The sequence below is a fragment of the Balaenoptera borealis genome (assembly GCF_965194805.1).
Source record: "Balaenoptera borealis genome assembly, contig: HAP1_SCAFFOLD_1868, whole genome shotgun sequence".
In the NCBI taxonomy this organism is placed as follows: Eukaryota; Metazoa; Chordata; class Mammalia; order Artiodactyla; family Balaenopteridae; genus Balaenoptera; species Balaenoptera borealis.
The window spans coordinates 13,524-25,744 of NW_028122388.1; the positions used below are offsets into that span (position 1 = coordinate 13,524).

A 12,221-nucleotide genomic window follows, 5' to 3' on the forward strand; every position below is an offset into this window, starting at 1 on the left:
GGAACCCTGTGGCCTGGGAACATGAGTGAGGTTTGATGGTGGTACCTTGTGGCCTGGCAACATGACTGCGGCTTGATTCTGGAACCCTGTGGCCTGGCAACAGGACTGCGGTTTGATGGTGGAATCCTGTGGCCTGGCAAGAAGACTTAGGTTTGATTCTGGAACACTATGGCCTGGGAACATGACTGAGGCTTGACGGTGGAACCGTGGCCTGGCAACAGGACTGAGGTTTGATTGTGGAACCCTTTGGTCTGGGAATATGACTGAGGTTTAATTGTGGAACCCTCTGGCCTGGGAATATGAGTGAGGCTTGATTTTGGAACCCTGTGTCCAGGGAACATGACTGAGGTTTGATTCTAGATCACTGTGTCCTGGGAACATGACTGAGGTTTGATTCTGGAACCAAGTGCCCTGGGAATATGACTGAGGTTTGATTCTGAAAACCATTGGCCTGGGAACATGACTGATGTTAGATTGTGGAATCCTGTGGCCTGGGAACATGACATCGGTTTGGATTCTGGTACCCTGTTGCCTGGGAACATGAAATCGGTTGGATTCTGGAAACCTGTGGTCTGGGAATATGACTGAGGTTTGATGGTGGTACCCTATGTCCTGGCAACACGACTGAGGCTTGATTCTGGAACCCTGTGGCCTGGGAACTTGACTGAGGTTTGATGGCAGAAACCTGTGGACTGGCAACATGACTGAGGTTTGATTGTGGAACCCTGGGCCCTGGAAACATGACTGAGGCCTGGTACTGTCAACCCATGGCCTGGGAACTGGACATTGGTTTGATTCTGAAATCCTGTGTCCTGGGAACATGATTGAGGTTTGATGGAGGAACCCTGTGGCCTGGGAACATGACTGAGGTTTGATGGTGGTACCCTGTGGCCTCGCAACATGACTGCGGCTTGATTCTGGAACCCTGTGGCCTGGGAACTTGAATGTGGTTTGATCGCAGAAACCTGTGGACTGGCAACATGACTGAGGTTTGATGGTGGAACCCTGTGCACTGGGGTCATGACTGAGGTTAGATTGTGGAGCGCTCAGGCTTGGGAACATGACTAAGGCTTGATGGTGGAACCCTGTGGCCTCGCAACAGGACTGAGGTTTGCTGGTGGAACCCTTTGCCCTGGGAACATGACATCTGTTTAGATTGCGGAATACTGTGCCCTGGGAAACTGACTGAGGCTTGGTTCTGGAACCCTGTGGACTGGGAACATGACTGAGGTTTTATTCTGGAAGCCTGTAGCCTGAGAACATAACTGAGGATTGATTCTGGAACCCTGTGGCCCGGAAACATGACATCGATTGGTTTCTGGAACCCTATGGCATGGGAACATGGCTGAAGTTTGATTGTGGAACCCTCAGGTTTGGGAACATGACTGAGGCTTGATGGTGGAACCGTGGCCTGGCAACAGGACTGAGGTTTGATATTGGAACCCTTTGGCCTGGGAATATGACTGAGGTTTAATTGTGGAACCCTGTGGCCTGGCAATATGAGTGAGGCTTGATTCTGGAACCCTGTGGCCTGGGAACATGACTGGGGTTTTATTTTTGAAACCTGTGTCCAGGGAACATGACTGAGGTTTGATTCTGGAACCCTGTGTCCTGCGAACATGACTGAGGTTTGATTCTGGAACCAAGTGCCCTGGGAATATGACTGAGGTTTGATTCTGAAAACCATTGGCCTGGGAACATGAGTGATGTTAGATTGTGGAATCCTGTGGCCTGGGAACATGACATCAGTTTGGATTCTGGTACCCTGTTGCCTGGGAACATGAAATCGGTTGGATTGTGGAAACTTGTGGCCTGGGAATATGACTGAGGTTTGATGGTGGTACCCTATGTCCTGGCAACACGACTGAGGTTTGAATCTGGATCCCTGTGGTCTGGGAACATGACTGAGGCGTATTCTGGAATCCTGTGGCCTGGGAACATGACATCTGTTTAGATTGTGGAATACTGTGCCCTGGGAAACTGACTGAGGCTTGGTTATGGAACCCTGTGGACTGGGAACATGACTGAGGATTTATTCTGGAACCCTGTAGCCTGGGAACATAACGGAGGATTGATTCTGAAACCCTGTGGCCTGTGAACATGACATCGGTGGATTCTGGAACCCTGTGGCCTGGGAACATGAGAACGGTTTGATTCTGGAAGCCTGTTGCCTGGGAACATGTCTGAGGTTTGATGGTGGAAACCTGTGGCCTGGCAACATGACTGAGTTTTGTTTCTGGAACCCTGTTCCCTCGGAATATGACTGAGGTTTGGTTCTGGACACCTTTGTCCTGGGAACATGACTGAGGTTTGATTTTGGAACCCTGTGGCCTGCGAACATGACTTAGGTTTGAATCTGGAACCATGTGTCCTGGGAACTTGACTGAGGTTTGATGGCAGAAACCTGTGGCCTGGCTACAGGACTGCGGTTTGCTGGTGGAATCCTGTGGCCTGGCAAGATGACTTAGGTTTGATTGTGGAACACTCTGGCCTGGGAACATGACTTAGGCTTGATGGTAGAACCGTGGCCTGGCAACAGGACTGAGGTTTGATTGTGGAACCCTCTGCCCTGGAAATATGACTGAGGCCTGGTACTGGAAACCCATGGCCTGGGAACTTGTCATTGGTTTGATTCTGGAACCCTGTGTCCTGGGAACATGATTGAGGTTTGATGGAGGAACCCTGTAGCCTGGGAACATGACTGAGGTTTGAGGGTGGTACCCTGTGGCCTGGCAACATGACTGAGGCTTGATTCTGGAACCATGTGTTTGGGAACTTGACATTGGTTTGATTCTGGAACCCTGTTTCCTGGGAACATGACTGAGGTTTGATGGTTGAACCCTGTGGCCTGGCAAAATGAAAGAGGTTTGATTGTGGAACCCTCAGGCTTGGGAACAAGACTGAGCCTTGATGGTGGAACCCTGTGGCCTGGCAACAGGACTGAGGTTTGGTGGTGGCATCCTGTGGCCTGGCAAGATGACTTAGGTTTGATTGTGGAACACTGTGGCCTGGGAACATGACTGAGGCTTGATGGTGGAACCGTGGCCTGGCAACAGGACTGAGGTTTGATATTGGAACCCTTTGGCCTGGGAATATGACTGAGGTTTAATTGTGGAACCCTGTGGCCTGGGAATATGAGTGAGGCTTGATTCTGGAACCCTGTGGCCTGGGAACATGACTGGGGTTTTATTTTTGAAACCTGTGTCCAGGGAACATGACTGAGGTTTGATTCTGGAACCCTGTGTCCTGCGAACATGACTGAGGTTTGATTCTGGAACCAAGTGCCCTGGGAATATGACTGAGGTTTGATTCTGAAAACCATTGGCCTGGGAACATGAGTAATGTTAGATTGTGGAATCCTGTGGCCTGGCAACATGAAATCGGTTTGGATTCTGGTACCCTGTTGCCTGGGAACATGAAATCGGTTGGATTCTGGAAACCTGTGGTCTGGGAATATGACTGAGGTTTGATGGTGGTACCCTATGTCCTGGCAACATGACTGAGGTTTGATTCTGGATCCCTGTGGCCTGGGAACATGACTGAGGCGTGATTCTGGAAACCTGTGGCCTGGGAACATGACATCTGTTTAGATTGTGGAATACTGTGCCCTGGGAATCTGACTGAGGCTTGGTTCTGGAACCCTGTGGACTGGGAACATGCCTGAGGTTTTATTCTGGAACCCTGTGGCCTGGGTACATGACATCGGTGGATTCTGGAACCCTATGGCCTGGGAACATGAGAACGGTTTGATTCTGGAAACCTGTGGCCTGGGAACATAACTGAGGATTGATTTTGGAACCCTGTGGCCTGGGAACATGAAATCGGTGGATTCTGGAACCCTGTGACCTGGGAACATGAGAACGGTTTGATTCTGGAACCCTGTGGACTGGGAACATGACTGAGGTTTTATTCTGGACACCTGTGTCCTTGGAACATGACTGAGGTTTGAATGTGGAACCATGTGTCCTGAGTATTTGACTGAGGTTTGATTCTGGATACCTGTGGCCTGTGAAAATGACTGAGGTTTCATTGTGGAAATATGTGGCCTGGGATCTTGAGTGAGGTTTGATGGTGGAACACTCTGGCCTGGCAAAATGACTGAGACTTGATTCTGGAACCCTGTGGCCTGCAAACTTGACTGAGGTTTGATGGCAGAAACCTGTGGACTGGCAACATGACTGAGGTTTGATTGTGGAACCCTGTGCCCTGGAAACATGACTGCGGCCTGGTACTGGAAACCCATGGCCAGGGAACTGGACTTTTGTTTGATTCTGGAACCCTGTGTCCTGGGAACATGATTGAGGTTTGATTCTGGAAACCATTGGTCTGCGAACATGACTGATGTTAGATTGTGGAATCCTGTGGCCCGGGAACATGACTGAGGTTTGATGGTTGAACCCTGTGTCCTGGCAACATGACAGAGGTTTGATTGTGGAACCCTCAGGCTTGGGAACATGACTGAGGCTTGATAGTGCAAGCCTGTGGCCTGGCAACAGGACTGAGGTTAGATGGTGGAATCCTGTGGCCTGGCAAGATGACTTAGGTTTGACTGTAGAACACTCTGGCCTGGGAACATGACTGAGGTTTCATTGTGGAAATATGTGTCCTGGGATCATGAGTGAGGTTTGATGGTGGAACACTCTGGCCTGGCAAAATGACGGAGGCTTGATTCTGGAACCCTGTGGCCTGGGAACTTGACTGAGGTTTGATGGAAGAAACCTGTGGACTGGCAACATGACTGACGTTTGATTGTGGAACCCTGTGCCCTGGAAACATGACTGTGGCCTGGTGCTGGAAACCCATGGCCTGGGAACTTGACATTGGTTTGATTCTGGAACCAAGTGCCCTGGGAACCTGATTGAGGTTTGATTCTGGAAACCATTGGTCTGGGAACATGACTGATGTTAGATTGTGGAATTCGGTGGCCTGGGAACATGACTGAGGTTTGATGGAGGAACCCTGTGGCCTGGGAACATGAGTGAGGTTTGATGGTGGTACCTTGTGGCCTGGCAACATGACTGCGGCTTGATTCTGGAACCCTGTGGCCTGGCAACAGGACTGCGGTTTGATGGTGGAATCCTGTGGCCTGGGAACATGACATCGGTTTGGATTCTGGTACCCTGTTGCCTGGGAGCATGAAATCAGTTGGATTCTGGAAACCTGTGGTCTGGGAATATGACTGAGGTTTGATGGTGGTACCCTATGTCCTGGCAACACGACTGAGGCTTGATTCTGGAACCCTGTGGCCTGGGAACTTGACTGAGGTTTGATGGCAGAAACCTGTGGACTGGCAACATGACTGAGGTTTGATTGTGGAACCCTGGGCCCTGGAAACATGACTGAGGCCTGGTACTGTCAACCCATGGCCTGGGAACTGGACATTGGTTTGATTCTGAAATCCTGTGTCCTGGGAACATGATTGAGGTTTGATGGAGGAACCCTGTGGCCTGGGAACATGACTGAGGTTTGATGGTGGTACCCTGTGGCCTCGCAACATGACTGCGGCTTGATTCTGGAACCCTGTGGCCTGGGAACTTGAATGTGGTTTGATCGCAGAAACCTGTGGACTGGCAACATGACTGAGGTTTGATGGTGGAACCCTGTGCACTGGGGTCATGACTGAGGTTAGATTGTGGAGCGCTCAGGCTTGGGAACATGACTAAGGCTTGATGGTGGAACCCTGTGGCCTCGCAACAGGACTGAGGTTTGCTGGTGGAACCCTTTGGCCTGGGAACATGACATCTGTTTAGATTGCGGAATACTGTGCCCTGGGAAACTGACTGAGGCTTGGTTCTGGAACCCTGTGGACTGGGAACATGACTGAGGTTTTATTCTGGAAGCCTGTAGCCTGAGAACATAACTGAGGATTGATTCTGGAACCCTGTGGCCCGGAAACATGACATCGATTGGTTTCTGGAACCCTATGGCATGGGAACATGGCTGAAGTTTGATTGTGGAACCCTCAGGTTTGGGAACATGACTGAGGCTTGATGGTGGAACCGTGGCCTGGCAACAGGACTGAGGTTTGATATTGGAACCCTTTGGCCTGGGAATATGACTGAGGTTTAATTGTGGAACCCTGTGGCCTGGCAATATGAGTGAGGCTTGATTCTGGAACCCTGTGGCCTGGGAACATGACTGGGGTTTTATTTTTGAAACCTGTGTCCAGGGAACATGACTGAGGTTTGATTCTGGAACCCTGTGTCCTGCGAACATGACTGAGGTTTGATTCTGGAACCAAGTGCCCTGGGAATATGACTGAGGTTTGATTCTGAAAACCATTGGCCTGGGAACATGAGTGATGTTAGATTGTGGAATCCTGTGGCCTGGGAACATGACATCGGTTTGGATTCTGGTACCCTGTTGCCTGGGAACATGAAATCGGTTGGATTGTGGAAACTTGTGGCCTGGGAATATGACTGAGGTTTGATGGTGGTACCCTATGTCCTGGCAACACGACTGAGGTTTGAATCTGGATCCCTGTGGTCTGGGAACATGACTGAGGCGTATTCTGGAATCCTGTGGCCTGGGAACATGACATCTGTTTAGATTGTGGAATACTGTGCCCTGGGAAACTGACTGAGGCTTGGTTATGGAACCCTGTGGACTGGGAACATGACTGAGGATTTATTCTGGAACCCTGTAGCCTGGGAACATAACGGAGGATTGATTCTGAAACCCTGTGGCCTGTGAACATGACATCGGTGGATTCTGGAACCCTGTGGCCTGGGAACATGAGAACGGTTTGATTCTGGAAGCCTGTTACCTGGGAACATGTCTGAGGTTTGATGGTGGAAACCTGTGGCCTGGCAACATGACTGAGTTTTGTTTCTGGAACCCTGTTCCCTCGGAATATGACTGAGGTTTGGTTCTGGACACCTTTGTCCTGGGAACATGACTGAGGTTTGATTTTGGAACCCTGTGGCCTGCGAACATGACTTAGGTTTGAATCTGGAACCATGTGTCCTGGGAACTTGACTGAGGTTTGATGGCAGAAACCTGTGGCCTGGCTACAGGACTGCGGTTTGCTGGTGGAATCCTGTGGCCTGGCAAGATGACTTAGGTTTGATTGTGGAACACTCTGGCCTGGGAACATGACTTAGGCTTGATGGTAGAACCGTGGCCTGGCAACAGGACTGAGGTTTGATTGTGGAACCCTCTGCCCTGGAAATATGACTGAGGCCTGGTACTGGAAACCCATGGCCTGGGAACTTGTCATTGGTTTGATTCTGGAACCCTGTGTCCTGGGAACATGATTGAGGTTTGATGGAGGAACCCTGTAGCCTGGGAACATGACTGAGGTTTGAGGGTGGTACCCTGTGGCCTGGCAACATGACTGAGGCTTGATTCTGGAACCATGTGTTTGGGAACTTGACATTGGTTTGATTCTGGAACCCTGTTTCCTGGGAACATGACTGAGGTTTGATGGTTGAACCCTGTGGCCTGGCAAAATGAAAGAGGTTTGATTGTGGAACCCTCAGGCTTGGGAACAAGACTGAGCCTTGATGGTGGAACCCTGTGGCCTGGCAACAGGACTGAGGTTTGGTGGTGGCATCCTGTGGCCTGGCAAGATGACTTAGGTTTGATTGTGGAACACTGTGGCCTGGGAACATGACTGAGGCTTGATGGTGGAACCGTGGCCTGGCAACAGGACTGAGGTTTGATATTGGAACCCTTTGGCCTGGGAATATGACTGAGGTTTAATTGTGGAACCCTGTGGCCTGGGAATATGAGTGAGGCTTGATTCTGGAACCCTGTGGCCTGGGAACATGACTGGGGTTTTATTTTTGAAACCTGTGTCCAGGGAACATGACTGAGGTTTGATTCTGGAACCCTGTGTCCTGCGAACATGACTGAGGTTTGATTCTGGAACCAAGTGCCCTGGGAATATGACTGAGGTTTGATTCTGAAAACCATTGGCCTGGGAACATGAGTAATGTTAGATTGTGGAATCCTGTGGCCTGGCAACATGAAATCGGTTTGGATTCTGGTACCCTGTTGCCTGGGAACATGAAATCGGTTGGATTCTGGAAACCTGTGGTCTGGGAATATGACTGAGGTTTGATGGTGGTACCCTATGTCCTGGCAACATGACTGAGGTTTGATTCTGGATCCCTGTGGCCTGGGAACATGACTGAGGCGTGATTCTGGAAACCTGTGGCCTGGGAACATGACATCTGTTTAGATTGTGGAATACTGTGCCCTGGGAATCTGACTGAGGCTTGGTTCTGGAACCCTGTGGACTGGGAACATGCCTGAGGTTTTATTCTGGAACCCTGTGGCCTGGGTACATGACATCGGTGGATTCTGGAACCCTATGGCCTGGGAACATGAGAACGGTTTGATTCTGGAAACCTGTGGCCTGGGAACATAACTGAGGATTGATTTTGGAACCCTGTGGCCTGGGAACATGAAATCGGTGGATTCTGGAACCCTGTGACCTGGGAACATGAGAACGGTTTGATTCTGGAACCCTGTGGACTGGGAACATGACTGAGGTTTTATTCTGGACACCTGTGTCCTTGGAACATGACTGAGGTTTGAATGTGGAACCATGTGTCCTGAGTATTTGACTGAGGTTTGATTCTGGATACCTGTGGCCTGTGAAAATGACTGAGGTTTCATTGTGGAAATATGTGGCCTGGGATCTTGAGTGAGGTTTGATGGTGGAACACTCTGGCCTGGCAAAATGACTGAGACTTGATTCTGGAACCCTGTGGCCTGCAAACTTGACTGAGGTTTGATGGCAGAAACCTGTGGACTGGCAACATGACTGAGGTTTGATTGTGGAACCCTGTGCCCTGGAAACATGACTGCGGCCTGGTACTGGAAACCCATGGCCAGGGAACTGGACTTTTGTTTGATTCTGGAACCCTGTGTCCTGGGAACATGATTGAGGTTTGATTCTGGAAACCATTGGTCTGCGAACATGACTGATGTTAGATTGTGGAATCCTGTGGCCCGGGAACATGACTGAGGTTTGATGGTTGAACCCTGTGTCCTGGCAACATGACAGAGGTTTGATTGTGGAACCCTCAGGCTTGGGAACATGACTGAGGCTTGATAGTGCAAGCCTGTGGCCTGGCAACAGGACTGAGGTTAGATGGTGGAATCCTGTGGCCTGGCAAGATGACTTAGGTTTGACTGTAGAACACTCTGGCCTGGGAACATGACTGAGGTTTCATTGTGGAAATATGTGTCCTGGGATCATGAGTGAGGTTTGATGGTGGAACACTCTGGCCTGGCAAAATGACGGAGGCTTGATTCTGGAACCCTGTGGCCTGGGAACTTGACTGAGGTTTGATGGAAGAAACCTGTGGACTGGCAACATGACTGACGTTTGATTGTGGAACCCTGTGCCCTGGAAACATGACTGTGGCCTGGTGCTGGAAACCCATGGCCTGGGAACTTGACATTGGTTTGATTCTGGAACCAAGTGCCCTGGGAACCTGATTGAGGTTTGATTCTGGAAACCATTGGTCTGGGAACATGACTGATGTTAGATTGTGGAATTCGGTGGCCTGGGAACATGACTGAGGTTTGATGGAGGAACCCTGTGGCCTGGGAACATGAGTGAGGTTTGATGGTGGTACCTTGTGGCCTGGCAACATGACTGCGGCTTGATTCTGGAACCCTGTGGCCTGGCAACAGGACTGCGGTTTGATGGTGGAATCCTGTGGCCTGGCAAGAAGACTTAGGTTTGATTCTGGAACACTATGGCCTGGGAACATGACTGAGGTTTGATTCTGGAACCAAGTGCCCTGGGAATATGACTGAGGTTTGATTCTGAAAACCATTGGCCTGGGAACATGACTGATGTTAGATTGTGGAATCCTGTGGCCTGGGAACATGACATCGGTTTGGATTCTGGTACCCTGTTGCCTGGGAACATGAAATCGGTTGGATTCTGGAAACCTGTGGTCTGGGAATATGACTGAGGTTTGATGGTGGTACCCTATGTCCTGGCAACACGACTGAGGCTTGATTCTGGAACCCTGTGGCCTGGGAACTTGACTGAGGTTTGATGGCAGAAACCTGTGGACTGGCAACATGACTGAGGTTTGATTGTGGAACCCTGGGCCCTGGAAACATGACTGAGGCCTGGTACTGTCAACCCATGGCCTGGGAACTGGACATTGGTTTGATTCTGAAATCCTGTGTCCTGGGAACATGATTGAGGTTTGATGGAGGAACCCTGTGGCCTGGGAACATGACTGAGGTTTGATGGTGGTACCCTGTGGCCTCGCAACATGACTGCGGCTTGATTCTGGAACCCTGTGGCCTGGGAACTTGAATGTGGTTTGATCGCAGAAACCTGTGGACTGGCAACATGACTGAGGTTTGATGGTGGAACCCTGTGCACTGGGGTCATGACTGAGGTTAGATTGTGGAGCGCTCAGGCTTGGGAACATGACTAAGGCTTGATGGTGGAACCCTGTGGCCTCGCAACAGGACTGAGGTTTGCTGGTGGAACCCTTTGGCCTGGGAACATGACATCTGTTTAGATTGCGGAATACTGTGCCCTGGGAAACTGACTGAGGCTTGGTTCTGGAACCCTGTGGACTGGGAACATGACTGAGGTTTTATTCTGGAAGCCTGTAGCCTGAGAACATAACTGAGGATTGATTCTGGAACCCTGTGGCCCGGAAACATGACATCGATTGGTTTCTGGAACCCTATGGCATGGGAACATGGCTGAAGTTTGATTGTGGAACCCTCAGGTTTGGGAACATGACTGAGGCTTGATGGTGGAACCGTGGCCTGGCAACAGGACTGAGGTTTGATATTGGAACCCTTTGGCCTGGGAATATGACTGAGGTTTAATTGTGGAACCCTGTGGCCTGGCAATATGAGTGAGGCTTGATTCTGGAACCCTGTGGCCTGGGAACATGACTGGGGTTTTATTTTTGAAACCTGTGTCCAGGGAACATGACTGAGGTTTGATTCTGGAACCCTGTGTCCTGCGAACATGACTGAGGTTTGATTCTGGAACCAAGTGCCCTGGGAATATGACTGAGGTTTGATTCTGAAAACCATTGGCCTGGGAACATGAGTGATGTTAGATTGTGGAATCCTGTGGCCTGGGAACATGACATCGGTTTGGATTCTGGTACCCTGTTGCCTGGGAACATGAAATCGGTTGGATTGTGGAAACTTGTGGCCTGGGAATATGACTGAGGTTTGATGGTGGTACCCTATGTCCTGGCAACACGACTGAGGTTTGAATCTGGATCCCTGTGGTCTGGGAACATGACTGAGGCGTATTCTGGAATCCTGTGGCCTGGGAACATGACATCTGTTTAGATTGTGGAATACTGTGCCCTGGGAAACTGACTGAGGCTTGGTTATGGAACCCTGTGGACTGGGAACATGACTGAGGATTTATTCTGGAACCCTGTAGCCTGGGAACATAACGGAGGATTGATTCTGAAACCCTGTGGCCTGTGAACATGACATCGGTGGATTCTGGAACCCTGTGGCCTGGGAACATGAGAACGGTTTGATTCTGGAAGCCTGTTACCTGGGAACATGTCTGAGGTTTGATGGTGGAAACCTGTGGCCTGGCAACATGACTGAGTTTTGTTTCTGGAACCCTGTTCCCTCGGAATATGACTGAGGTTTGGTTCTGGACACCTTTGTCCTGGGAACATGACTGAGGTTTGATTTTGGAACCCTGTGGCCTGCGAACATGACTTAGGTTTGAATCTGGAACCATGTGTCCTGGGAACTTGACTGAGGTTTGATGGCAGAAACCTGTGGCCTGGCTACAGGACTGCGGTTTGCTGGTGGAATCCTGTGGCCTGGCAAGATGACTTAGGTTTGATTGTGGAACACTCTGGCCTGGGAACATGACTTAGGCTTGATGGTAGAACCGTGGCCTGGCAACAGGACTGAGGTTTGATTGTGGAACCCTCTGCCCTGGAAATATGACTGAGGCCTGGTACTGGAAACCCATGGCCTGGGAACTTGTCATTGGTTTGATTCTGGAACCCTGTGTCCTGGGAACATGATTGAGGTTTGATGGAGGAACCCTGTAGCCTGGGAACATGACTGAGGTTTGAGGGTGGTACCCTGTGGCCTGGCAACATGACTGAGGCTTGATTCTGGAACCATGTGTTTGGGAACTTGACATTGGTTTGATTCTGGAACCCTGTTTCCTGGGAACATGACTGAGGTTTGATGGTTGAACCCTGTGGCCTGGCAAAATGAAAGAGGTTTGA

At 50.3% G+C, this 12,221-nt stretch overlaps 2 long non-coding RNA genes across 2 annotated transcripts; both read left to right on the top strand.

Moving 5' to 3' along the window:
* Positions 1–1,374: 1,374 nt before the first annotated feature.
* On the top strand, positions 1,375–4,478 carry LOC309622237. Its single transcript, XR_014240619.1, has 2 exons — positions 1,375–1,760; positions 3,545–4,478. It is a non-coding gene; the product is annotated as an uncharacterized lncRNA (long non-coding RNA).
* A 2,887-nt stretch (positions 4,479–7,365) lies between these two features.
* Positions 7,366–9,073, top strand: LOC309622240. Its single transcript, XR_014240622.1, has 2 exons — positions 7,366–7,420; positions 8,979–9,073. It is a non-coding gene; the product is annotated as an uncharacterized lncRNA (long non-coding RNA).
* The last annotated feature ends 3,148 nt before the right edge of the window (positions 9,074–12,221 follow it).